At 35.2% G+C, this 27,716-nt stretch overlaps 1 protein-coding gene and 1 long non-coding RNA gene across 2 annotated transcripts in view; both read right to left on the bottom strand.

The window, feature by feature from the left end:
• Positions 1-2,482, bottom strand: part of LOC128198679 (uncharacterized) — a 161,333-nt gene extending 158,851 nt beyond the window's left edge. The window contains exon 1 of the long non-coding RNA XR_008251392.1: positions 2,315-2,482. This is a non-coding gene — a long non-coding RNA (uncharacterized LOC128198679). The remainder of the gene's footprint in view (positions 1-2,314) is intronic.
• The window catches only part of LOC112046215 (protein couch potato), a 300,195-nt gene that overhangs the window by 210,129 nt on the left and 62,350 nt on the right, over positions 1-27,716 (bottom strand). The window lies entirely within an intron of this gene.

Genomic DNA, 27,716 nt, shown 5'->3' with positions numbered 1-27,716 from the left:
ATCCTAACACTCCGAAAAAATTTCAAAAGAAGTTTGATTCCATTTTTGATGGATGCACGAAGTTTCCATCTTAACTTTCAGCGTACACTGCTCCATATTCCTTTGTAAGCTCCAATAAAATGTTACCGACACATTTTAACTAAGCAATGGAAATAGTACAGCTAATTAGAAACGTAGCCCATAGAGAGGAATGCACGCGTATACATCGCGCACTCGCGACGGAATCAACCAATCGTCGCTCTTCCCGCCGAGTCGATGACCCAGTAGGCCAATTGCAACGTAACGATCTGTAGCTTTAGCACGAGATTGCCTATATCGTAAGAGTCGATAGTTGTAGAGTATCGAAACCATAGCTTTAAATAGTGGATAAGTTTATACTGACTGTTATGTGAATGTTCACATATTTAATGAAATTAAGTAAATAATATTTTAGAGCTCTTCTTTTAGACTTATTATTTTAATCTACCTACTTCCTGTCTTTACCTACGCTCTCTAACTTTCTCTGCGATCTAACGATCCTTACAGCTTAGGTAAAAAACGAGAAGTTCTTTTTTGGAGTTTCTTTTTTGGAGACTCATTAAAAATCGATTTTTCATATATAGGCCCCGGTATGAAAAAAATATGGGCAGTAAAATTCGATGAACGAATGACAGCGTTACTTTTTTTGTGCGCAACCTATTCTGCGCACCTTTCACCGTGCGCTGCCGCCAACAGCGTGCACATGTGGCACGCCTGTGGCGCATTCCGCGGCCTGCTGCTTCTCGGTTGCGCACCTTTGAGTATTGAGAAGTACATAGCGTATGCTGCGGGGCAACACACACCTATTTAGACAGTCGATCTGTGTGCCTACTGGGAGTTTTCAATATTTTCATACTGTTACTATCACGTTGACGTTTACGCAAATTTATATCGAATTGAAACATTTGTGCAGTAGTGCCACTAGATGGCGCTGTTTCAATTCCTTAGAAATTTGCGTTTACGGAGCTGACACACACTGTTTTATTCATTCTGGCGTTTTAGTGTTTCGATATTCAAAAGGCACCAACTGGAATGCAATCTCGTACTAAGAACACAGATCTACATCTCGTCAACCGAAACAAATCGCCGATATTCTATTCCTTTTTTCCACGCCACGGTTGTTGTCGTTTTGGTTATCACGCGAACTGTTCTATTCAGTTCACATCGCTCCAGTGAAATTGGATTCCACAGCCACACAGTAACACTCGGTTACGGAATGTTTGTTATTAGATATTCCACTTTTGGAAGACTGTTGAGCTTTGGTTGTAGTGGTGACGTGTATAGATAGGTGTGTTTGCGTGTGAAAGTGAAAGAGCGTTGCCAAGCAGAGATTTATACATTTTCATCTGTTTGTGAGTGCTTACCTATCTAAGCTAAGCAACTGTTTTTTGGTAAACGGTTATCAATGTAACGTGCGTTTACGTGTTATGCTGTAGGCTTATGAATAATATGATGCGTACTACGACATTATCTCGAGACGAGAGAAATACCAATGTCGACCAATAGAGGCGGAAACTAAAATATCGCTCTCTCTTTCATCCCATTGCAACGAAAAAGAAAGCGATATTTATTTACTACATACACACATTAAAACATTTTTCTTTCAGTCTAGATATGTCATGTATGCCTAACATGCGACCAACACCATGTCTCGTGAAAAAAATAGACAAATTTCGATCACAAGCGGCGCAACCAGAAATACCACTGCCTCTTTCATTGCTTTGGGACGAAAGAGATGAGACTGAGACAACTGCCGCCATTCGTATATATTTTGTCTATTCCTCGCCACTTGGTCGCATGCTAGGCCCATTGGTGCGCATCATACGTCTACTTGTCCCTTTAGCTTAAATAAGTACACAAAGGTGTTTGTGCTGTCATCTTACTACCTACACCTCCCAAAGTCAAGCTGTCATCCAAAAATAGAACAACTGTATTATGTCAACCACTAACGAACAAGTAATCTCACATGCCTGCAGCGCTAAACTTATGAAATTACTCGATCGTCAGTGGCTGACATTAGAAATGTATATTCGTGTCTGTGTTGTTACAAAATTAATCATTTAAAGGCGCTCCGTAATTCAGGATCTCTAGGATCTACAGCGGGGTACTAATGCGTAGTGTGTAATAGAACGAGAGCCTGTGGTAACTAGACCTTCCTCATATTATAAATGCCGATATTTTGAAGTGGCGCACTAGAAAGCGCAGTGTTTGTCGACCCCTTACTTGTTGGACTTACTTAATAACTAAATAGCTCAGGTTTTTTGTAAATGTTCCGCAAAGTAATTTATTTACTCACATGAAGGTATGTTACCATGTCGGTCGATTACATTGTAGCTAGATTCCAGCAAACTTTCTTACCTGAAACAAAGTAATAACTTATGTAGATAGGTATGATAGGCAACTATGGATTTTCACGCGTTTGTTAAAGGATGTGACAAAGCTTGTCAAACATGCTTAATCGTTAACGGGATTCCTTATGCGAGCAGACCTGCAGTTTTAATTGTATTAATTGTACAGTCCGTGTGAAGACAAAACTGAGAACTGTACAGTTTTTATAATGCTTTTATTCAATGAAATTCCCATTAGATAAAACGGAACGTTTTGTAGCCCGCATTAGGACCCCGTCGCTATCAAAGTACAGCATCAAAATGTGGCAGGTCTGGCCATCACAGATTTCATAACAGACGTCACGCTCCAAGTTCAACGAAGGCGCTCGTGTGCGCCACAGCGTAGCGATCTAACAGCGTCTAACAGTGTCTGCTATAATTATCATAGCGGCACCGAGATAATAATTATGCATCGCATACTATAAATAACAATGGATTAACAATGCTACGAGCTGGTAAGATGCATGTGGTGGACGTCGGCCAAGAGTCAGCGAAGCGAATAATGCGAACCAAGCCCACCCTGAGATTAACAATTTGGTGGGCACTCTGTTAGCGATGAAAACATTAATTCTCGCAATCAATTCTGTGCCAGTATCTGAAACTTGAAAACGATTTATGAGCGTCTTGATTTGCTAGATGCGATATATCATTCGAATACGCGGGGACTTCACCAAATGAAATTTCTTTGTCTATATTTCAATTGTAAGAAATAACTCTACGGTCTTCCCGTTAGTTATTTACCTACAGCAGACGCCCCGCGGTTTCACCCGCATAGTTCCTGTTCCCGTAAAAATACTGGGATAAAACATAGCCATATGACATTCGTAAATAAAGTGGCTTTTTATGGGTAAACAACTTTTTTAAATCAGTTAAGTAGATCCAGAGAATATCACACACTTTACTTCTTTATAATATTAGTATAGATTTTAATGGCTCACGACAGGGCCAGGCTTAGGTATAGGGAGACTACTTATAGGAGAGGGGATATGGAACTTAGACCCACCACGCTGCGTAAGCAAATCTGTAACGATCAGATATTAGGTGTATCCGTAACACCACAAACGATCTTTCTTACTGTGAAATTCGTGGGGGAAAGAAATGCTCGATGTTGCATAGCTCGACCCAGGATTCGAATCCAAGACCTCTTGATCCGAAATCACACATACTAACCACTGAACAAACGTAGCAGCACAAAACTGTAATTTAAAACACAACCTATAAAAGCAAAACACACCCATTCCAATTGCAAAGTTTGGGTAGTAAACCCAAGACTCGTTTCCAGAGGTGGCCGCAAAACAAACTCACCGTCATCAAAGACAGACATTGTGTTATGAAAACAAGCAACTGAGAGCAAACACAAACACGCGAAACAATTGATGAGAAAAGGGGGGACGAGGAGGGGGACTCGTTACATGTGTATTCATTACTTGATGAGGAATTCCTTCACTCGTAAAATGCCAATCCACATGTTTATGTCTTATTTTTAATCCCCGACGTAAAAAAGAGAAATGTTATAAGTAAGATGTGTTTGTTGGTGTATTTTTGTGTACGTGATATCGTAGTAACTATCGAAATAAACGAATTACTTCAGCTCTCGAACATACTAGTGAACCGTATATACTGTAAATGGTCCAATAAAGTCAATCTGAAGCGTAATGACGGAAAGACTTCCCGACATAAAAATCGTTTAGCTACTTTCAAAATTTTAATGTGAAAGTGGCACAGTGGTCAAGAATGGGTTAACAGAATTGCAAAAAAAGATGTTCAGCTGTACATATATGTTTTTAAGTTATCTTTACGGTTTGATTTAACTATTCGTGATTACAGTTAACGTAACTGTTTTTAGAACACTCGCTATTAATGTCAATTAAATCATGTGGGTTGGACTCGTTAAGGGGGTATTTATTTACCGATGAAATAAATACTCTTCTAATGAGCTTTTTCGCTAAAGCTAGCATCACTATCCATTGAAATTGATTGGCAGTGATGTGACTTTATATTAATTTGTCAGATATAATGTTGGGCTTATTATTATTTGTGGTATTTTATTATTATTTATGGAATTTTAATCAACGTGTATAAAATTCTATCAAGTGTTTTGAACGTTTATTTTAAGTCTTTAGTGATGCCAAACCAAAATCCATTAAGTTTTATATTTTTTTCATTATTTGAAAATACTGGGAATAAATAACACAGTTCTTGAAAATTGCTATTACCTATAATGGTTTCTAAAGATCAGTCCTTCTGACAGACGGACGAACGAATGAACTTTCACTAGAAATCTATAAAAATCGCCTACCTCTTTAGTAGATTGAGAAATAGTCGTTGTAAAATCTCACTAAAGCACTTATTGAATAAACTAATCCTGAATGGCTAACTTTCTTGTTGGTAAAACTTTGTTGTGTATTCTACAGTGCCGATCTTTTTTATCGAGTCCATTTGGCCGAGACTACTCTTTTTAATACGTGCTTTAATTTTATGTGCCTGTATCTACGGGATTACGGCTTAATTGAGGTTTTTCGTACTCGGGCCCTCGTTAATACCACTCAGTACGTAACGGAATTACTCCAAGAGATATTTGTTTTCATTCTGACCAATTATACGATGTAGGACGTCGTTCTCAACCGAATTGTTATGTTAATTACCATTTGAGATATTGCAGAGCTCACTTATTTATAGTGCCTCCACTAATATGTGCGAATAGTGTAGATGTAGGACTTTACTAAAAATAGAAACACAACTAAGATCATCATCATCTCCTTTTCTTATCCCACTCTCAGTAAGGTCTATACAATATGTCTTATTATCTTCTATCTTTTTTCCTACTCTCATTTGCATATAATATCTTGCACAGATTTCAGCTCTGTTATATTATTTGGTTTTTCTCTCCACTTTCATCTTTCCACGTGTTTGCATGTCATTGATCTTTTATTATGACCAAGGTCATATTAAATGGTGTGTTTTTACAAATAAGATTTATAGACAACTTTTAAAAGCTCTATTTAAAAATTCGTAAAGAATTTCGGTTGAAAAGCATGCTAGGTCACAGATGTTTTTACGAGACAATTATTTAAATGGCCATTAAAAAACCACAAACAAAGAAAAGAAGCGATATTGTATAGTGAACGATTACGCAACTCTCGTAAAAGTGATCGTAACCGTTAATACTATAATTCCGCCCGCCCTAATAGCGGGAGAGGCCACAAACAAAACAACATAATAGTGCGTATCAACACAAATCAACGTAAATCTGCGAGGTGATTTTTATAGCCCGAAGCGATAATGAAAATGTTTGATCATCGAAGTCGGGTTTGATTGTTTTCGAGTCGTTAATGATTGTCAGTGTTGCGTCGATGCTCCCAATTGAGTTATCTTGTTGGCTTTAAAATCATCGGACTGTAATTTTAACGAATACGTCAAACAAACCTTTTTGACGAACCAATCATTTCTCGTGTTTTAACTTCCACAGTGATTCGGCAAACAGCTATCTGGGAATAATTCGATGATTAAAACCAATATCGTTTTTATTTAACAATGCTTTGTCAGATTTGAAACAAAACAAGTAATCGTACAACTTCAACATAATATCAAAGTCGTTGCAACTTCAGAAACACTTGAATGAAGTTATAAACAAGTACCTACTTGCATTATTTGAATAGAATTAAGATTATTAGGTCGTAATGCAAATGTTTATACTTCTATATACAAAAAATAGTTGGTGTATGTTTTAGATTTTAAAATAAACATTCCACTTCATCAGATATTAGTAACTTGTGTTCTTGTTTTAAAATTTATATTAATCTATTCTGTTCTCTAAGCATTTAATGTGAATTGGAACGTGACAGCTAGGATTTAAAAAAATCATTTAAATTTTTCAAATCTTACTGGAAAATCCTGGGATTAGCGTGTCCAAACATTCAAAAAGAAAGCTTTTAGCAAAAACAGTAAAAACAATAAGTAATTAAATTTATAACAACAGTTGGAAAGTTTATGTAATTTTGATTTTCAATGTAAATTAGCAAAAACTACAATAAACTTACTTTATGCGTGTGTGAGAATTTAAAGTATGAAATCTTGGTAAATTTAGCACCTGTTCTAAATAGTTATCTATCTCTCTCTAGAGAATTAGTTAGACCTAGGAAATAAGCACCACAATAAATACAGTCAATATCAATACTAATATAAAAATCACGTTAACGTAAACACGAACTTCTAAGGATTTCAAACAGTGCCATCTAGTGGCAATACTGCACAACTGTTTCAAATCCATATAAATTCGCGTATACGTTAACGCGATAGTAACAGAATGAAAACATTGTAATCTCCCACAAGGCTTACTTGTCAGTGTTAAACGAAATATCACAGCACGAAAAATCAAGCTAGTGAAAAACTGAGTCATCGCTACCAAAAAGAAAATAGGTCTACCATCACGATCGGTTCCCGGCACAATGATTCAAACAACAATGGGACACTGGCGCACAGAATGAATGGAAAAAAATATGTCAAACTGAGCCTGAAAAGACTATTATTAAAAAGTATTATTTAGTAGCGAGTAGCCCGCGGCTTTGTTACCCTGTGCGAATGCTTTAAGAGGTTGCCTTTGTTTTTGCTGGTCATCTAGCCGTCCACTAGTGATTGCTCCACAATTATTTGTACATTTGCCGTATAATGCGCCCACGGAAAAACGCGCGTAACGTTTCGCCTATTTATCAATAGGTTACGTATGGCATTGATGGATGTAAGACTCCTAATTACCTACTGTTGTACGAAATTGACTATATTACATCTTACTAGCCATAATATGAAAAATATTAAAAAAAATACTTGTGGCACTCAGGGACCGCCGCGCTAAAGCTATTTATTGCATTACATTAAAAAAAAATACTTAAATAAAAAAAATGTCTACGTTGAGCTGGAATCGAACTGGTTTAATAAGTTTAGTTTCACACCACCTGTCCAGTTGAGTCAATATGACAACGTCGAAATGTGTTAACTTGATGCACGGCTTGGTTGTTGGGTTTATTTTCGTTACGGAATTTCTTGATTCGGTCGCTGCGCTCAAAGCCCGCGATAAAAGCTATGCTTAAAATCAAAATAACATTTTACTCAAATTTACCAAAAAAAAGCACTTTTCATACTAAGTAACACACGTTATAATTTGTTTTAATGTCTAGCACATCCAAGTTATTGTCATAAATTCACAATACTATTACTATACGATGTCAAAACTAATATTTTATACAGGAAAATTTAATTGTTTGTTACGTATAACCGGCGAAACTACTAGATCGATTAAAAAAAAAACTTTTACTGATGGAAAGTTACATAACCAGCGGGTAACACAGCGGTTAAATCTCCAAATCCCCACGATAATTGAGAGGTACTACGCAGATCAAACCACGAGTGGTCTGCTGATTTTACTATAAGTAAATTAAGAGCAGTGATAGCCTAGTGGATATGACCTCTGCCTCCGATTCCGGAGGGTGTGGGTTCGAATCCGGTCCCGGGCATGCACCTCCAACTTTTCAGTTGTGTGCATTTTAAGAAATTAAATATCACGTGTCTCAATCGGTGAAGGAAAACATCGTGAGGAAACCTGCATACCAGAGAATTATCTTCATTCTCTGCGTGTGTGAAGTCTGCCAATCCGCATTGGGCCAGCGTGGTGGACTATTGGCCTAACCCCTCTCATTCTGAGAGGAGACTCGAGCTCAGCAGTGAGCCGAATATGGGTTGATGACGACGAAATTAAGACTTAAGACTGAACATTCTCTTTGAATATCTTAGTCTATGTAGGCCCATAGAGGGTTTCAGTATTCGAAATATAATTTTAAGTGCTCATCTATGCCATGCTACCCTCAGTTAAATTTAAGTGGCTTCACGCTGTGGCCTTTCCGTTGGGAGGCTGAGTTATAGATGTACCTACTCGTAAATAATTTCCACTACACTCTGTCATAGCGTCGCAAATAAACCTGTCTCAATATCTCACGTACGTATTTTGTACAAATAATTGTTTTACACGTCATTTTAAAATCTGGTCTTACGTTACCGTTCTTCTGAATGTCAATGTCAAAGTTAATTTATTTCAATTGAGCTTAGTTTACAAACTACTTTTAAACATCCAGTTATGTGTTAATGATGATGATTATGATGTCATGTGTTGTTATCATTATCATCATTAACAACCCATATTCGGTTCACAGTTGAGCACGAGTCTCCTCTCAGAATGAGACGGGTTCGTCCTTAGTCCACCGCGCTGGCCAAAAGCGGATTGGTTGACCATTCACCGTTTGAGACACGTCGTAGTATTAAATTTCTTAAAATGTATTGTTATAGTACCTAGATTGTAATAGTAAATAGTCTAAGCTAATATTATAAAGGTTAGATTTTATTTTTGCTACAAAACTATTTTAAAAATTCACAGGTTCGTTGGTGAAAACAATGGAAAGCTATATTATGAGCGAAAAACACAGACTATATTTAGTAGTTATAAAATTACGAGGTTGAAATATATAATATAATATAATATAATATACGCGATAATCTGCTAGTGTAATATAATAGTGCAAAATTGGACTACAGCGACTGCAAACAATTTTGTTTACGGCCTTCAGTGTTCGAAGAAATGGGGTTTTGATTGTTACTTCCAAATGCATGAAAAACAATAGTGTGTACAGTACATCGTAGCTTCTTTAATGCACCGTTTCTGTTAATAGAATGCCTACAAACAACATTTAAAAAAAATCAATGATAAAACCAAATTGCAATTCTTGTAAAAAAATAGAATGTTGAATAAGAATAACGAAGACTTGAAAATTACGTAAGAATTGATGAATTATTTCGTAACCAGTTACAAATTTTACGTCACATTTCCTTGGCACGCGCGACGTTGTAGATAAGAATCGATACATCCTGTAGACATTTTCTTTGTGCACGTAACTTATAAACCGGTATCAGGTGGCTCTCGGCACTTAATGTAATAATCCCACTGTAAGCGTGCATCAATATCGCTTAATACTTGTAGACCTTGGGATCACCCACACTTTAGCTCAATGTCTAGGTAAGACGGGACGGCGGTAGGGTTGCCAACCGTATTATAATTCTAATTTTACATCACTGATTAAATAAATAAAAATAATAACGATACATTAGTTTACCGATGTATGTATTTGTAGTTTTATAAACGACTGATATGTTTGATGTCTTCTGGAGCAAATAATCGGTATTGCTTTTGTAGTAGCAAAAATTACTTTTACGGTGTTGTAGTTAAAAACAAAGATTTTTAGTGTTGTCTTGTCTGTCAGTCCATTTAAGATTTCCAATTTTAAAATGAATATATACTGTAATTGCTCGAAAACTGAAAAACGACTCTTAAAATGCAATTTTTTAAAACTCATTAGATCTTTATTATTACTCCTTCTTAGTAATTCAAATATGTAGGTACTTAATTCCGAAAAATGTTTAACTTGTAGACAAAAAAATTAAAAAGAATCACGTAAAAATAAAGTAGAAAATTCTTATGACTGTACTATGGCTTATTATAATAGAGCTCTTTCGTAAAGTGTAAATACTTTGCTATTCAAAAAGAGGTGGTAGCCCTTACAGTTTGGTCGGGGGATAAGAGTTTTATAGCATTATAATCTCTATTCCGAGAGCAGCAAGAGCCACGACGAAGTTATAACGAGGCAGGATGTACATGGATAACTAGTCTTCTCATTTTACAATGGTAGGATGCGTCAGCTGCGTGCAGTGAGTGAACTAACTACGATGTTTACATTTTCTAGACAATGATGTGAACTAAAAAATCGCTAAATGATGTTTGAATATAGAACGATAAATGTTTAACTAATGTGTTTAATCAAACGAGAAAATCCCTATGTACATATCAGTGGTGAAGGATGGAATTTTGACGAAGGTAAGTACCAAAGAAAAGGAAATAAAACTCCGGTTTCTGATACATATATATTAATTACAATAATGATTATGTATATATATTATCCATATTAAGGAGTGGACCAAGAGTAATTATAACCAGCTGAAAAATATATCTAGTGGTCGGAAAAGTTTTCTCCATCTGACCGCCAAACTTCAGTTTGAAGAGGACACCTGACGATGATGATGATGATGATGATGATGATGATACATACATTATGATTTTTAAAAGGTTAACCCGCCGGGAATGGCGTATATGGACTCTTCGCCACTGGTACATATTAGATGTTATATATGCCTACTTTGATATCACTGAAATGGGTCAGAAAATTATAATGGGAGCTATTGGATTAGGTAAATTATATGGCAGGAAGAATAACACATGGTTGATTTCCGTGGTGGTGAAAAAACTATGTCGTCATCAACCCATATTCAGCTCACTGCTGAGCACGAGTCTCTTCTCAGAATGAGAAGGGTTAGGCCAATAGTCCACCACGCTGGCCCAATGCGGATTGGCAGACTTCACACACTCAGAGAATTAAGAAAATTCTCTGCTATGCAGGTTTCCTCACGATGTTTTCCTTCACCGATTGAGACACGTGATATTTAATTTCTTAAAAACTATGTAGTCTTATCAAATAAGTTCATAGATAAACCAGATATCTCAAGCTTTAATCGCCTTAAAGCTAAAATCAAACAAGGCCTGGTTACAACTAGGGCTCAAACGTGACGTCACGCCACCCTAACCCTTCTTCGGCATTGTCTTTAAAATTCAATACTCGACGGCAGTTAAATAATAAGTGCCCCCATGACAGGCGCCGGCGACACGGCGGGTACAAAACAAGTAACATTTAATATTTCCACGTGTCGGGGGAGTTTAGCGTCTGAAGGGGGATCGGCAGGTGAGTGGGCATATGCCCTCTATAAATGCCAACGACCCTTGGACACCGGGATAATAAAATATGCTTTACTGGTCGTTAGCGCGACTTAGACCGCACGGCTTTTCTGTAGAACAAATATTGATAAACAAATATTTTACTAAGAATTCGTAGCCTACGAATATTCTTTCCTGATAAAATGAAGAAATATTCACGCAATAAGAGGACGTCATATTTTAATTTTAAAAAAATCTATGCAAAATTTGAATCGATCAATCTGAAATCGGTTGCATAGCGCTTATTACTTATCTACAACTTAAATAGACATCGTTTAAGGCAAAACAGACAGTTGTGTTAATAGACTACAAAAATGCCAAATAAATAAAATATCTATTATGAAGGTTTATCTAATAAGCCTATTAGTTTATTACAAGCTGAACCATTTATAAGTTCACTACGTAATACACGTATGCTTATCAATGGATTTATAAATGGTGATAGTTTGAGTCATAATATATCTATAAAAAAAAATTATAGGTATATGTATCTATGAAGAGCCATCTAAGCAGAAGTACCTACTTTTTGTACCAGTTTGTGTAAAATTTGTCTTTGTGACCAACCAATTGAGTAGGTAAACACAGCGAATGTTAACACATCACATTATATAGCTGAATTAATAGCAAAAGAAAGAGAACATAAGTTACGTAATGTATTATTTTTATAACTACTTAGGTATTCCTAATTAACCATTGCGTAAAAACTGAACCAACCCTTACGTCATACGAAGAGGCAATTAAGTGAAGTTTTACATCGCATAATGATATTTTTGCATTACTGAATACATTTAAATTATATACGACGTAAATATATTGTATTCATTCGCCTAAGTATTTTATGTAGGTAGGTAATGAAGGTTGGCACGCTTTAGCATTAGACATATGTTTTCTGAAGCATTAGCAATAACCTCGAAATAATGTTTAATTATTTAATTGTAATCGATGTACACTTTTGTAACTAGATGTTTTCCTTTGTTATTAAAATCCGCCAGTAATTAGTTTTCCACCATAATATTATCAAAAAATCCAACTATGCAAAAAATAAAATGAAATTCTAAAATAATTATACCGTACCTACCTACCTACCTGTTTAATTTGTACGAAATCCTCAGTTCGCAAGAACGAATCATACTTGGCTGGTTTTTATTTTTAACTTATTTATTTTCTACCAATTAAATGACATATTATCAAAAAATCCAACTGCGCAAAGAGTAATGGGAAATCCTAGAAAAAATGTACTCTATGTAGAGTACGAATCATAATTAGCCGGTTTTTCTTTTTAACTTTTTTTATTCTGTTTCGCCATCAAACCAGTATAACCCAGGGTTGGTTGAAATTCCAATTAACTAATGGCATTATACAGGAGATCATTAACCTGATATTTAACCCCTGTCGTGCTGCCAAATGTCGTATTTGGAAAGGTCAGATAAAAAACTTATAAGGGGAGCATGCCAAATAACATTCACAAATGCAAAGGTTTTTTCGGAAGCCAAGTTTCAATATCGACGAAACTATAACGGTTGTTTTTTTTTTTCATTTTATTTTTACGAAACCTTTGATAAGTTTCACTGCTGTTGGTAGTTTTTAGTTTCGCCCTCGTTTAGTTTCGGCTATTCGTCGCAGGGTCAATAAAGACCACATAATAGTATAGGGTAATTCCAGGATAGATGCCCCAGTGGGATAGATGACTTGATTTTTATTTCACTATGTTAGGAGCACTGTAGGAGTTAAATTTTACTGTAAGTAACGAGTCCTCCCCCTGCAAACCTTAGTGTCGGGAGGAATTTCGACCGGAGTGCATGCGTTTCGTCTGTGTGAGTAAAAATGTTCCGCGGTGAGACGACAAAAGGCGCCAAAATAAGATTCGTAAGTTCTTTCAACAGTGTATTTTTTCTCTCGCTTATAATTTAATTTTTTTTTCTATTTGTCTGCTTGCATTGAAGATTAGCCTATGTAAAGTGATAGATTTTATAGTAATTGAAACTCAACTTTTGTTTTTATTGATAAGGGCATCTATCCCCTACAAAAAGTATAGTTGCCCCGTTTTTTATTAGGATAGATGCCCCTAAGGGCAACTATCCCCGACTGTTTATTATAAGTGTTGTGTTGTTGCAGGAGAGCAAAATGCCTGGCAAATATAAAAGGAAACAGGGTGTTGTCCCTCGTACTGTAACCTAGACCGAAGACAGTATGCTAGCAGCGTTTGAAGAGATGAAAAAGGGAGAGAAAGGCGTAAATCAGATTTCTAGAATATAAGGAATACCATCTAAAATATTAAGACGAAGATTTGCCGTTTACAGCAATTCTTATTTTCAAAGTTACTGTATGTGTTGTTGTTTTAAATTTGAATTACTTTTACTTTGTATTGTATTGCATCATATCATTGTAGTTACTGTCTGGCATAATTATTACTGAAAAAAAAAAATATATATCCAGCATTTATTTTTATTTGTTTGTTATTTGTTATTTTTTTTGTATTTGAGCCACGACCCGTGGCTCTTACATTCAAATTAGGAGAAGCTGGATTTCCGCTGGACCGAACAGCAATACGTCAGTTAGCATACCAGTTTGCTAAAAAGCTACAGCTAAAGTATAACTTTGACAAAGATGGCCAAGAAATGAAAATGAAAGTTATATAAAACACCATAAAGACTGATTATAATAATATAGTTGTTTGATTTCAGAACAAACCAATTACAATGTTCAATCTAAGTGGCCAATCCCCACTAAGGGCACCTATCCTCAGAAGTTTTTTCATGATAAGTCTTCTATCCGCCACAGTAGGCGTCTATCCCATTTTTTAGAGGTCCATAAAATTACAATTTACACAAAATCTACACAGTCTATATCAGAAAGATTCAGATTATATACAACATTAAGAAATATATTTAATATCTCCCAAAGAACGCAATGCTCTAAGATTATAAAATTCGGAGTTATTTAGCATTTTCGAAAAGTGGGGCATCTATCCTGGACTTACCCTATACAAAAACACTTTTAGTACCTATTAGTGCAGTATATAATAATAATATCACCTCGTATATTTATACTAATATTACAAATTGGTATTTGTGTTATTGTACTAGGGGTTAATCTCTGGATCTACTAAACGGATTTTGAAAATTTTTTTACCACTAGAAAGCCACAATATTTGCGAGTGACATAGGCTATAGTTTATCCCCATATTCTCACGGTAACGGGAACTACGCGGGTGAAACCGCGGGGCGTCAGCTAGTTTTATATAAAATATTTTTTAAGAATACACTAAACATTTTGAAATGTATTTAACCGTATTCTCTTAATTAGAAGACATCACAATAAATGAAATTTTCATATGGAAATCTCTTTATTGGGTATTAAAAGTAACTAGATATTTCAAAAGTGTTGTAATTAATACTTGCCGAAGTCAAGAAAGTTTAAGTATCCAATTGAATAAATTAAACTTCAAAATTAAGAGCTAATAGTGAAAGTCAATTATGTCGAATACTAGATTCTACTCGCGAATTTGCCCCCAGATTTCACTTTATTTAAAAAATTATCAAAAAAAGATTTCTTAACTTTCCAAATAAAATTATATGCTCTGATATATATAAAATATATAGAAAACTAATATATAGAATCATTTAAAATACTTTTTATATTTATTATTGGACATTCGATTCCCAAAGTGTGTCTGGTAGCACTTGTACACACTTGTGTATCTTAATTTTAGTCGAATATAGTTTTTATTATTTTGTAAATGTGCAATAAACAATAACTAAATAAAACAAACACAATCAATTCCCAAAGATAAGGACATTGATCATATACTTATTGTAAAATCAAAGATGCTTATAAGAAAGTAAGCCAATAACTTGTGCTAATATTAGGTACAAGTAACTGTTAGCTTTAAAACTTCTACATACACATTACAAGTAAAATAATAACGCATCTTGGATGCACCAGTTTAGTTTGTCAGCAGTGCTAACAGTATTTGCCTTTCATCAGTTAACTACAAATTAACACTCGCTAAGTTTTGTCGCGAGCAAACAAAACTTGTGTGCAGTGATTATTGTGGCTGTACTTCATCTCGAGGAAATATTCTAAGCTGCGTCGTTATTCTGTAACGCCAGCCACATATAGTCAAGTATAATGTCAAATCTGCAGCTCGCTTAGAGATGTGAAAGTAAAGAAATATATCTAAACCGTAACTATAACTAAATTTCGATATTTTTATTCACTTTCAAATCCCTAAGTGCAGACTAGACGATATACTCGACCGTGTGTAGCAGGCGTAACGATGTTTATATAACTCGACAGTGTGAGTTTCGCATGTCTCCATCTCTCTCTGAGAGAGACATATTCGAGAGTCAACTGTCGAGTTATAAAAACAGAATAACGCTACTGTACCTCAAGAACTTACGCCAATGGTTTAAGATGAGTACCAGATCAGTCTGTCTGGCAGCAGTGAACAAAGTTAAATTAGCCTTAATGATTGCTGACCTCCGATAGGAGATGGCACTATAAGAAGAACCTACGAAATTTAAATAAAACGTAGGTAATCTTGACTCTTGACATACACAATACATATACTCTCATACTCAATTTCTTAAAAATAATGATCTCTCCTTATTTCTATTCTTTCTTTCTTAAATTTAAAACAATTCTTAAGGTAGTAAGTATGTACCTACAATTATACAATTTCAACATATGTATATGAATCGCATACCGTCATTTACAATTTAATAGGTAGCGTTAACACAAAAATTAACGTCTTCGTTGGACCATCAGTTTTTCCAATACAAATAATGGTAAGATTCCAAAGAGTTACTTAAAAAGAGGATAACATCAGCTGCGTTGACTTCTTATGCATTCATCTATCAGCTGACTTTCATATGAGCAGAACAAAACACCGAAACTTGCGTAAAGTTTGCCTCACGCGGCAATATGCGACGAGCATTATACGTTTTTGTTTTGATCTCAACAACACAACACACTAGCAAAACAATAGAACAACAAAAACATTGCAACAACCACGCTCGCACTAGCTGAATTAATAAACCGAGCGTTGTAGCAAAAAAAAAAAAAAACAACATGGCCGAAAAAACATACGAAAACTGCGCGCATTTCGTATCAGCCGGATGGTAGCGGGCATTAATTAATAACTTAGTTAAGGCACTAAAGTTTAACACTGGGGTTGGAAGTTCCGGTTGGATCCCGCGGCTCGCCCGCAAGCACTTCCGGCCGAAAGTCCGACATGTTTCCATACGCGAATTATAATTATTATAATTTTCTGTGCGAAAAATAAACAGTCGGTTTCTGTGAAATTTTCAACTGGATTCGCGATATTGTAAAGTGTAAACAATAATTATAATCCAGTTAAACATAAACAAGTTTATTTAGCAATTTGATAAGAATGGCATTTGGAAATTATTTCCAGCTTTTTAGTTGCTTGAATTTATCAGCACTCGATAGAATACTGCGCGTGTAGACTTCTTTAATCCCATTTCGAAGAGTTTATAATTCTCTACTACACTTGAAACTTTAATACGACTTTAAAGTTGGAAATATTTACTATCTAGTCTAGTAGAGCTCTAGTCTCCTTATGTAACTATTTAGTAAATTAACTTTAAGCTCAACTAATAATATATTATTATTATACTCAGATATGTCCAATAAGTTAATTTTAGTCTTTTACTGACTATTACTTTAGGTCACTGTGTTCACGCAATATTGACGTCACAAATTAGAATGACAAAAATTCGACATGATTTTAATATCACAATGAGAGCCATAGAGTTATATCACTGCTATGTTATTTACTAAATATAAAATATGTACCGAATACTACCCAACCAACCCCGCATCAGCTGTGTTAACAATTACAAGGTTTATTTTTTTAAAACCTTCCTTAATGCTGACCTACTTTGTAAAAGTACCCGTATGTAAATTGAATCGGCGCTAGACATAGTACATTCATATGACAAGCAATCAGTGTACATCTATTAATAGACAAGAGTTTTTTTTTTTACTTAACACGTACTCGTAACTATGAACTGGTTTAGTTGCGATTCCGTAAGACATAGAAATACTTATAAAACCAGTATCGCGTTACATAACAGAACATCCTGTACGTGGGCACGATAAATGGACGTCCGTTTTAATATAGTGTACAAGCAGCAGGACTATTCTGTAACGATGTTTTTATAACTCGACGGTATGAGTCTCGAATTCACATCTATTTCTCTTTGTCTAGCACGTTACTATAGAAAGTGAAAGATAGATGTAAATTTGAAACTCTTGTGAGTTGTATAAATCATCGTCACAGAATAGCCATCCAGTTGGAATATTAACTAATTTTGCTCTATTAGCCACCTAATATAATTAACATTAAATGGATAACAACTACATACTTCATAGTCCGTAAAGACAATAATTGTTAACGAAAATCAGTAAAATTTTGATCAGTTAACAATAATATTGAAAACGAAATCATGTGACTTAAGAATAAGCTAGCTAGTTGGTAATTTATATCCACTACAGTTAGGTTTAAAGTTACAGAATAGGCCCGCAGGTCTTGGCCTTGATAGATAAAACTCTGCACGGTGAATTGCAAACTTCCTAGCTAATTACCTATAAAAAAAAGCTTTACGATTCAATAAAAAGATTAATGAACGAATTCACACGACTAACAGACGCTAATATATCTTTCAAGGAGAACTGCTATGTGATTAATAGTTGAAATATGACAAAGGTCTTTTGTCTATTCAAGCGCCGTTGTTATATTTGTAGGTACTTATAGAAAGTTGTTTATGGAATGGAAGTTTATAATAAAAAATTTATATGTATAAAAGGATTATCAGTTTTCAAAAAAAAAAATCAAATTTTAAAATGAAGGCTTAGGTAGGTACTGATTAGTAATTTTTCATAATGGTCTTCTAATGATTAAGTCCTTAAATGTACTAGGATTTGATCACGTGATCTAGGCTTGGGAAAAGCATTCAGTAAATCTTTCTACCATAATACATTTCAACTTTCAAAAAGCTTCATGATGAGGTTGGACGAGAAACTCCGTAAGTTTGCACACATACAAATACGAGCTAGAGAGTTAAGTTATTTTCCGTGTACCTAACTAAGTACATGTCTATTTTACGTACAGTACAGTACCTACATATTGAATAATACGTGTGTAATTATTTACTTCATCATTATCAACCCATATTCGGCTCACTGCCGAGCTCGAGTCTCCCCTCAGAATGAGATAGTTAGGCCAGATAGTTCACCACGCTGGCCAAATGCGGATTGGCAGACTTCACTCGCGCAGATACTTACTCGTAAATTAAGAAAATTCCTCACGATGACTTTTCCTTCACCGTTTGAGACACGTTTTGACGACCTTGGTAGCGCAGTGGTATGCGCGGTGGATTTACAAGACGGAGGTCCTGGGTTCGATCACCGGCTGGGCCGATTGAGGTTTTCTCAATTGATCTAGGTCCGGTAGGAGTGTGGATTTTCATCCTCCTCCTAACAAGTTAGCCCGCTTCCATCTTAGACTGCATCTTCACTTACTATCAGGAGATATTGTAGTCAAGTCAATTACTGCATCGGCCGGCAAGAGAGGCATTGATGGAAGAACGTGTGAATGTGGGCCGAGACGAAGTCAAGGCACACATACGTAAGTCCATCAATGCCTAGTTGCGGCCAAGGCTTGTATAGTACTTTTCTCAAATAATGCACGGAAATTTAACTAATTAGTATTCTGAACTTTTATTTGATTATTGAAAGTAAAATTCTTAATATTTGTGTGTCGACGTGATATTTAATATCTTAAAATGCACAAAGCTAAAAAGTTGGATGTGCTGGCCCTGGACCGTATTATTGAATCGTGTGTTGATAATTATTTACTACAATGTTAGTATAGTAGGTAAATTTTAGGTCAATAGTGTGTAATTATGTGTCGAATTGGAGTGCGGTGGTGTCGTGAGAGTAGGATTGCCTGCGGTCAGAGTTGCAACGCTACGTCGGTCAGTTGACCTAAACTGAGAACAGATTAACGGACTTTGAGAGCCAGAACTAGTTGAACTGTTGAAGTTCACAAATTGTGTGTATTTAGTCTTATCATCCAATATATTCGTTTAAGCGTATTTTAAGCACATACAAGCAGTAGATCAGTTAATGAATATGTTGGAAATTATATAAAATAACTGCTGACCAAAGTTTTTAGTTCTATTTGTGTTATAAGTCCTTAAATGTACAAGGCGTCGATCACGTGAACTAGGCTTGGGAAAAGCATACAGTAAGTCTATCTACCATAATACAATTCACCTTTAAAAGCTTCGTGATGAGGTTAGACGAGAAACTTAAACACCGTACGTTTGCACACATACAAATGCGAGCCAGAGAGTTATTTCCCATGTAAGTACCTGCCTATTTTACAGTATAGTACAGAACATATTGAATAACACGTGTGTTGATAATTAATTATTTACTACAATGTTAGTACAGTAAATTTTATGTAATAGTGTGTAATTATGTGTCGAATTGGAGTGCGGCGGTGTCGTGAGAGTAGGATTGCCTGCGGTCAGAGTTGCAACGCTACGTCGGTCAGTTGACCTAAACTGAGAACAGATTAACGGACTTTGAGAGCCAGAACTAGTTAATGTTCACAAATACTGTGCATTTAGTCTTGTCATCCAATATATTCATTTTAAGCACATACCAGCAGTAGTTAATGAAGAAGTTGTAAATTATATGTCGCCGGGGAAGCTGGGCTCACTGAAGGCTCTATAGCCTCAGACCTAATAGTTGTCATGTTTGCTCTGTGGTTATTTCGAATCGACTTGTTATCTAGTGGTCTGATCATTTTGCAGTCAAAATACTATTCCGTTTTGATTTAATTAATAATTAGTCTCTCAAGTAATGATGACAGGTGACAGCAGTAGAAAAGAAACTCTTTAGGTTTTGTGTTGAGATTTTGCTGTCGTAATGGCCAGCAAAATCTACGTTAATTAATTTAATAAATTTAGAATCAAGTTTTCATGTAATTAGGTTTTGATTATTTACTCTTGAAGTAATTAAGATTGTAAAACGTTACCACCATAACGAACGTGGCGGCGATCGACCAATAGGAAACGTAACGTCACGTAACTCTCATCCAATGGCATCGCGTTCCAAATGGCGCGTACGCGTGTACCGTCACTGTGTATTCACTCTAGTGAGGCATCCTGCCTCCGTCTGTCTCCGTAGTCAGTACAGTTTAGTAATTCAGTTCTAATCACGTTTTTAAGATGGAATAATCGTCTTCTATTTGTTAAGTATAGTGAAATAGTGAAGTGTTAAGTAGTGTTATTAAGAAAAGGAAAGTGATTAGTGACTTGGGCTATTAATTGGTTCAATTCTTTGTTGAGCAGCTTGAGGCGACATGCTGCTTGTCGCGTTAGTGATTTTGTTCGATAATGTTTCGTGATGAAGTAATTATTGATCTTAAATTGTTTACTGTGGGCATGGAGAGCATGTCGGGCAGGGTTGGTGAGTGTTTACTAGTATTAAAAGGCGCCTTTAAACCACACCCAATGGTCACAAGTCCTGGGACTTGCTCGATGTACTTCCTCTACCACAACTACCAGGGTAAAATAGTAAAATTAAGAGTAGATTATTGTGTAAGCGATTAGTGAGGTTAAGCATAGCATACCTATTGTAATTGGCAGAGCCGATGACCAAGGTTAGGTCAGCGGTTCTGTCCATATTTTTATTAATGACTCTACGATTTTTACGACATATATAAAATAAATGCTGACCAAAGTTTTTAGTTCTTTTTGGGTTATAAGCAAAAGGTTATTTTACAAAGGTAAACTAAAAAATCCACATCCTATTAGACTTTTAGTACCCATATCATTAAACATCGTAGATTGCTGTCGCAAAGGCAGCCATATTGCAATGCCCGTATCATTAACAGTTACAGCCGAAGCATGCCTAGTCACAACTGTCGTCCGGACAAAACCTAATCAAATATGAAAGAGCCGCCAGGTGAAGGGCGGCAGGTGCTTCAGATACTTTATCTCGCTCTCCCCTCAACTTACTATGTATATCTCTCTCTATCTATCACATATCTCCTACACCTCCCTATTGCTGCTATATTATTATTTTTTCCCGCGATATTACTTTTTGTTGAGGGTGATATGCATCGGGTTGTTGTGCGGTATTATTTGACTTTTCATCCGTTCTCGTAGTGCATTTAAAAAAAATTGGCTTTCGTGGTGGTTGGTTAGTTGGTTGGTGTTGGTTGGTAATTAAGAGTACGCTAATAGTAGAGCAATTTTGTAAAAGTAACAAGGTATCTGCGATCATTACTTTCGGAGCTACAGGGATTTAAAGGGTCAGATTTGCGGCGCTGCCGCGGATCCCTGAAAAACGCCACATACAAAATGGTTCGAACTTATGACGTCGTAGGCAATTAATGATCGTTAGATTTGTATGGGCGTTTAAACAAAATTACTAATTTCTGTAAATAATCTTTGTTATTTCTGCGTTTATGTTTATAGTTCATATATTAAAAAATGTCACATTTAATGTAAGGAAGCTAAAACTGTATGAATTTTCATCTAATTACGATAAAATATTTTTAATAGATTTTGAAATTTTATAATCTTATTTATTTTGCAAATATCCAGTCAATCTTTGCTTTTTATGTATAAATTAGTTAACATTGACCTTGTTTACCCGAATGTATCATAAAAATCAATATATTCAAACCTAGTCATCATCCCCATTGTTGGTCATGTTCGCAAATTATAATGTATTTTTTTTTTCATTTAACCATTACTTTTACTTACCTACCTAGCATAAATACGTATTGTAATTATTATGTGATGCTTCATTTCCTGTAACTCAGTACATTGTGCGGATTTATAATAAAAGTATTTTCATTCATACATTCATTCATAGAATCTTTATTAAGTACGTAAAGGCTTTGCTTTGTGTCCTCTAATGTATCTTTCTGATGGTAGAGCTTTTAACATGGATTGCTTAATAGTATTCTTTTTCATATTTTATTTATTACGAAATATAAAGAAAAGCAGAAATACTAATTTCATAAAACGTTGGTTTGGAGAGATTCCCTGATTTATATATTTTATTTGCTCCAACACTATGTTTTAAAAATAATAATATTAGGGAAAGCTGAAGCAATAGCTGAAAATTTGAAATTATATAATTTCAAATTTTTAATTTTTTACTTTACTTTCGTCAAAGAGTAACAAACAACCATATAAACTTTCGCGTTTATAATATCTGTAGGATCATTAAAGCTTGATCATATAATAAGTCGCATTTATGAAACATAAAAAATGACTTTACACATTTTTGTCTAGTAGTTAGGTAAAGGTGTAGAAAAAGTGGCATAGTAAAGGTACATACATACATTTAAAGCAATATAAATTACAAAAACAAAAGCACACTAAAAGCCTGTATTAATCAACTACAAAGTACATTAGAGGAAACAAAGGATAGCTTTAATATTGAGGTAACTTTGTTCCAAACAACCAGTAAAGGCTCTATAGATAATGTACGCGATAAGTTATCAGCGGATCAATAAATCATAATGCATGTTTTGTAACAGTGTGTGCTTCATACCAGATACCAGATAATATAATGCGTGGGTAGAAACTGTAAGCGCTAAGGTAGAATATTCTACATTTGATTGTGCAACTACTGTAATAGAGTTGAAATTCACATATAAAGTAAAAAATCAGCACTAGTTACGAATGCAATAGAGCTTTCAACGCTAGAGTTTAAAAGAAGTATCAGAAAAATTTAATAAACTAATTTATTATAAAACACGTTTAAAAGTCATGATAGTACGAATAACACTCACGATTGTTTAAATGTTAAAATAATGTAAGCTCTTTCAATGCTTATTTACTTTGTTAAAAAAATTGTAATATTCTCCAATTTTTCTAGTGCATTTCTTCTACTTTTTATTCAAAAATAAAATGCAGAAATAATCGACATCCATCAGTTGTACTGACAAAATCAAGCTGGTACAGGGAGCCACTGGATGCTGTCGAGCCAAGATTGTGATTTTTAAAAATTGAAGTTGAAGAAAAAAGCCCATGTCTAGCTGTGAACGTCCATCGATTGACAATAATGATAAAAATTATGCTGGTGATAGTGATGGATATGATGATAATGATGATGACGATGAAGATGACGATGACGATGACGATGACGGTGACGATGACGAGGACGATGATGACGATGACGATGATGATGATGATGATGATATCATGAATCAAATTATACCGAACTCTAGATTAAACCAGCAACAAAATTTAAAAAAACTTGTTAAAGCAGTTTGACTGCATGACGTGCATCTACACCAGTTCGTACAGTTACGATAGGTTTCGTGTCTCGACGTATACAATAGGCACCGCACTGCGAATGTCTTCACCGCGTGAAAAGCATTACGGATATTAAATTGACCGTGTCTGTGTATTTTATAACCTTTCAACCAAATCGCGGACATTATTTGCTGGTAATTACACAAATGGAATTGCAAATTGTACGCTCATTTGTATGGTGTGCATAAATCGCTTCGCGCCCGTAGCCGCGACGCAGTTCCATCGATAAGGTTGGAAGATTGAATCAATTCTTAATGGAACTTTCCGTTAAAAGAGATGGTCATATTTTGTTTATCGCACAATCTTGTATGTCTTTTCTTTTACAAGCAATCGCCAGCAATCAGCAAATGTCTTGCCTAAAAGATTCTTGCAACTAATGGTTTTTCTTAATTGTATACGTGTGTGAAGTCTAACTATTGGTTTTTCTTAATTGTATACGTGTGTGAAGTCTGACTATCTGCATTGGTCAGGCGTGGTGGACTATTGGCCTAACTCCTTTCACTCTGAGAGGAAGAGACTCGTACTCAACAGAGAGTTGAATATGGGTAGATAATGATGTATGATGATGATGATTGACTTTGAAATCTCCAGGTAGTTATAGGTAATTGTAGATGGTAGGCAAAATGAAGCTGGGAGGGTATTCGATATCTTTGCAGTGCCTAGAGATGAATATCTTAGCATTCTATGGAATCACCGTGCAGGTGCCGGGTCCATCGCGTGGTAGAGAGAAAAACACCGAGCAATGTCCAGGACGTGTGATTACTGGATTTAGGGTTAAGGAATTCCTTGACGATGGATCAACACTCCCCTTTTCTGCTCGTGTTGTACTCCCTGCCTAGCCAAATTTGGTAAGATCCTATTAGAGCAGCTATGGATACTCGTTCTAATATAGAACTAGCTGCACTTCTAGAGAGGCCAAGGTCTTTAAACAAGTTATAGAGAGATTTTGCTGGTAATACTCTCGCACATACTTCTACGGCGTACAGACTAACTACATAGCCAGTTTTAGTTAGTTAATTTTTTAGGTTGTAGTAAATAAGAACGAGGAATCAAAACGTGTAATATAGACAAGGGATATTGTTCAAAATCCCTAAAGTAGCGGTGCAATTCTCTGTAGGTAGTGTATATTAAAATTATACTGAATCGAATAACACCAACAAGGCTTAAGTATTTGCCATATTATTATACTAAGTAGATATCAATTAGATTAACCGTCAAAGTTTTAAAGATTGCACAGATATTTGAAAGGTCATTATTCGAACCATCGACTACTGATACTGACTTATGTAATACCTACCTACTATTATTATCATCACAGAACATAAATAAAACTTTAAAGTCAAATTGTAATAAAACAGCAATGTAGTTACAGAACAGCCGCCGCAAACAAAAACCATAATATGCCAAAAAAAAATATGTAGATCCAAAAAAAAATACCTTGCTCACCGGATGTTACTAAATAATTCTCTCGCGGGGCATTTTTTGTGTGTCAACCAACACGGCCATAAAAAGGGAAGACAACGCTTGCATTTTATATGAGTGCGTATGAAATATTCCCGCTACTAATGGGGTGATCGCGTGCGGCCTCGCCCTTACGTAGGCAAACAACTTCCCAGTGTGACCACACCTTTATACGCAACATTAATAACTATTTAAGAGTGCAGTAAAACATTTATGAATACCGCATTAAGCTTACACCGCAATGGCGTAATTTTAAATATGACTAGCTGGCGCCGCGCGGTTTCACCCGCGTAGGAATACAGAAATAATATATAGCCTATAGCCTTCCTCATAAATGGGCTATCTAACACTGAAAGAATTTTTCAAATCGGACCAGTAGTTCCTGTGATTAGCGCGTTCAATCGAATAAACAGACAAACAATGTCATTTGCTATATTTTATCCCTATATTATCACGACAACGGGAATACACTGGTAAAACCGCGGAGTGTCAACTAGTATATGATATTTAATACATACTTAAAGGATGTTGCAAGATTTTCGCATGTTTTCTTTTACAAGCAAATATATTTTCTATTACGAATTGGAAAATTTCAACTAGTACCATTCATTAGTAAAATGAATTTTCAGATTAGGCATTGATGCAGTTTGGGAAACCCTACTGGCTAAAGCGAACTAGGAGCCGCTAGGCTATTTTGTAACGATATTTTTATAGCTCGCAAGTGCGAGTATCGAATTCACCTCTAACTCTCTCTTTTTAACACGATACCATAGAATGAGAAAGATAGCAGTGAATATATATATATATCGTTAAAGTATAGCCGTGCTGGGTAAGATTTAATTGACAAAACAGACAAAGGCATTTCACCTTTACAAATTACTAGAATTGTGGCTATTTCAAAGCAATAGAAGCTATATCAAACAAACAATACTTCAGTTCTCCAGCTAAGAAAACAATAGTTCTAAAAGATTGATTGTACTAACACTAATGTAAACACTTTTATTGCGAAAGCTGAGCCGCTGGGCTAGATCGAGTCAGTTTTCTATTGGAAAACTGAAGTGGAACAAAAGAAGTCTACGTTTGTGATATATGAAACAAACTCGGGTTAGTTACAACATAACTCAAAAACAGTTAGACCGATTTTTTTATCTTTGATTAGTTGGATATGTTACGCTCCCAATAGCAAATAAAAAAACTATAAAAGAGTACGTGTACAGTTCGTGTAAAAGTGAAAAACTTTCTTTATGTCTTTATTTATTTTAATTATACTAGTTACTATAGCGCTGTAAGTCTGTGAGAATGTTTTTAAAGTGCGAGTTTCGAATTGGTCTCTATCTCTTTCTCTATGTCTTAAACAAACAGAGACGGAGACGAATTTAGTCTCACATTGTTGAGTTATAAAAACGTCGACACAAAATATTACTACTATAGTAGGAGCGAGAAAGTCTAAGTCTAACTAAAGACGAGATTCAAAACTAACTACTATCCAGGCCGCTACGACTATGAACAGAATCTCCACCCAAAGTAGTAAATAATTGATCGATGAACATAAGTTTTGGCGGATTACGAGTTCAGTCAATAATACTATTCAGATTTGAAACCGTGACAGTCAGATCCGTAGAACATTTTTTAAAACTGATTAATATAAAGTTAATTTTTCGTGAGTTTAGTCTATATCTCTTTCTCTATGTTCAGTATCGTGTTAAACAAAGAGAGATATAGACGAATTTAGTCTCACATTGTCGAGTTATAAAAACATCGACACAAAATACTACTACTATAGTAGTAATAAGAGCGAGAAAGTCTAAGAACTGAAGTTCAAAACTAACTACCAGGCTTTCAGCCCGCTACGACTATCAACAGAAACTACGCCCAAACTAGTACATAATTGATCGATGAACATAAGTTTTGGCGGATTACGATTTAGTTCAGTCAATAATAATATTCGGTTTTGAAACCGTGAATAGCTTCTTATCGGAATATGTCTATGCAATTGCCTTTCATTTGTCTGTATGACTCAATTTCCTTTTTATGTTAAAATTAATTCAATGAATATTTAAAATATAGAAACCGGTCTGAAGGTATGTTATCACTAACCTGTTGAATTATATTTTAAACAACTAAAAGATCCAAAAGTTTTAAATTGTATTTAACTAACACTTTTAACTTAATATTTAAATTTATTTCGCATAAAGAAATACCAAAACCAAATTTGAAAGGTATTCCCATCTTCATCTCGTTAATTTTTAAGCAAAGAACGAATCATATTCGGTAAATTTTTGATTAGGCGGTTAAATACAATTAAATAATTATGATACTAGTCAACCATAGACGGACGAATCACTCTACCAATACTATGAAAATATATTAAAAGAAAAAAAAAATCATTTCATTATAATTACAGCGGTATACAACCTTTCAGCTTCCTGCTTGAAGTGTCTATTCAGCCATAGAAAGAGTACCCAACTAACGAAGAGCTAAAACTCTATTAGAGCTGGCACAGCGAATACTTTAACTATAAAAGAGAGGGCGAACTATATAGTTGTTATATTTAATTCAGTGAAATAATGCTTGCTGATAAATGTCACATTTATGGAAACTAATGAA

Source organism: Bicyclus anynana, chromosome 13 (assembly GCF_947172395.1).
Source record: "Bicyclus anynana chromosome 13, ilBicAnyn1.1, whole genome shotgun sequence".
Lineage (NCBI taxonomy): Eukaryota > Metazoa > Arthropoda > Insecta > Lepidoptera > Nymphalidae > Bicyclus > Bicyclus anynana.
Note: the sequence above shows the minus strand (reverse complement) of the source record. Positions and strands in the feature narration are given on the sequence as shown.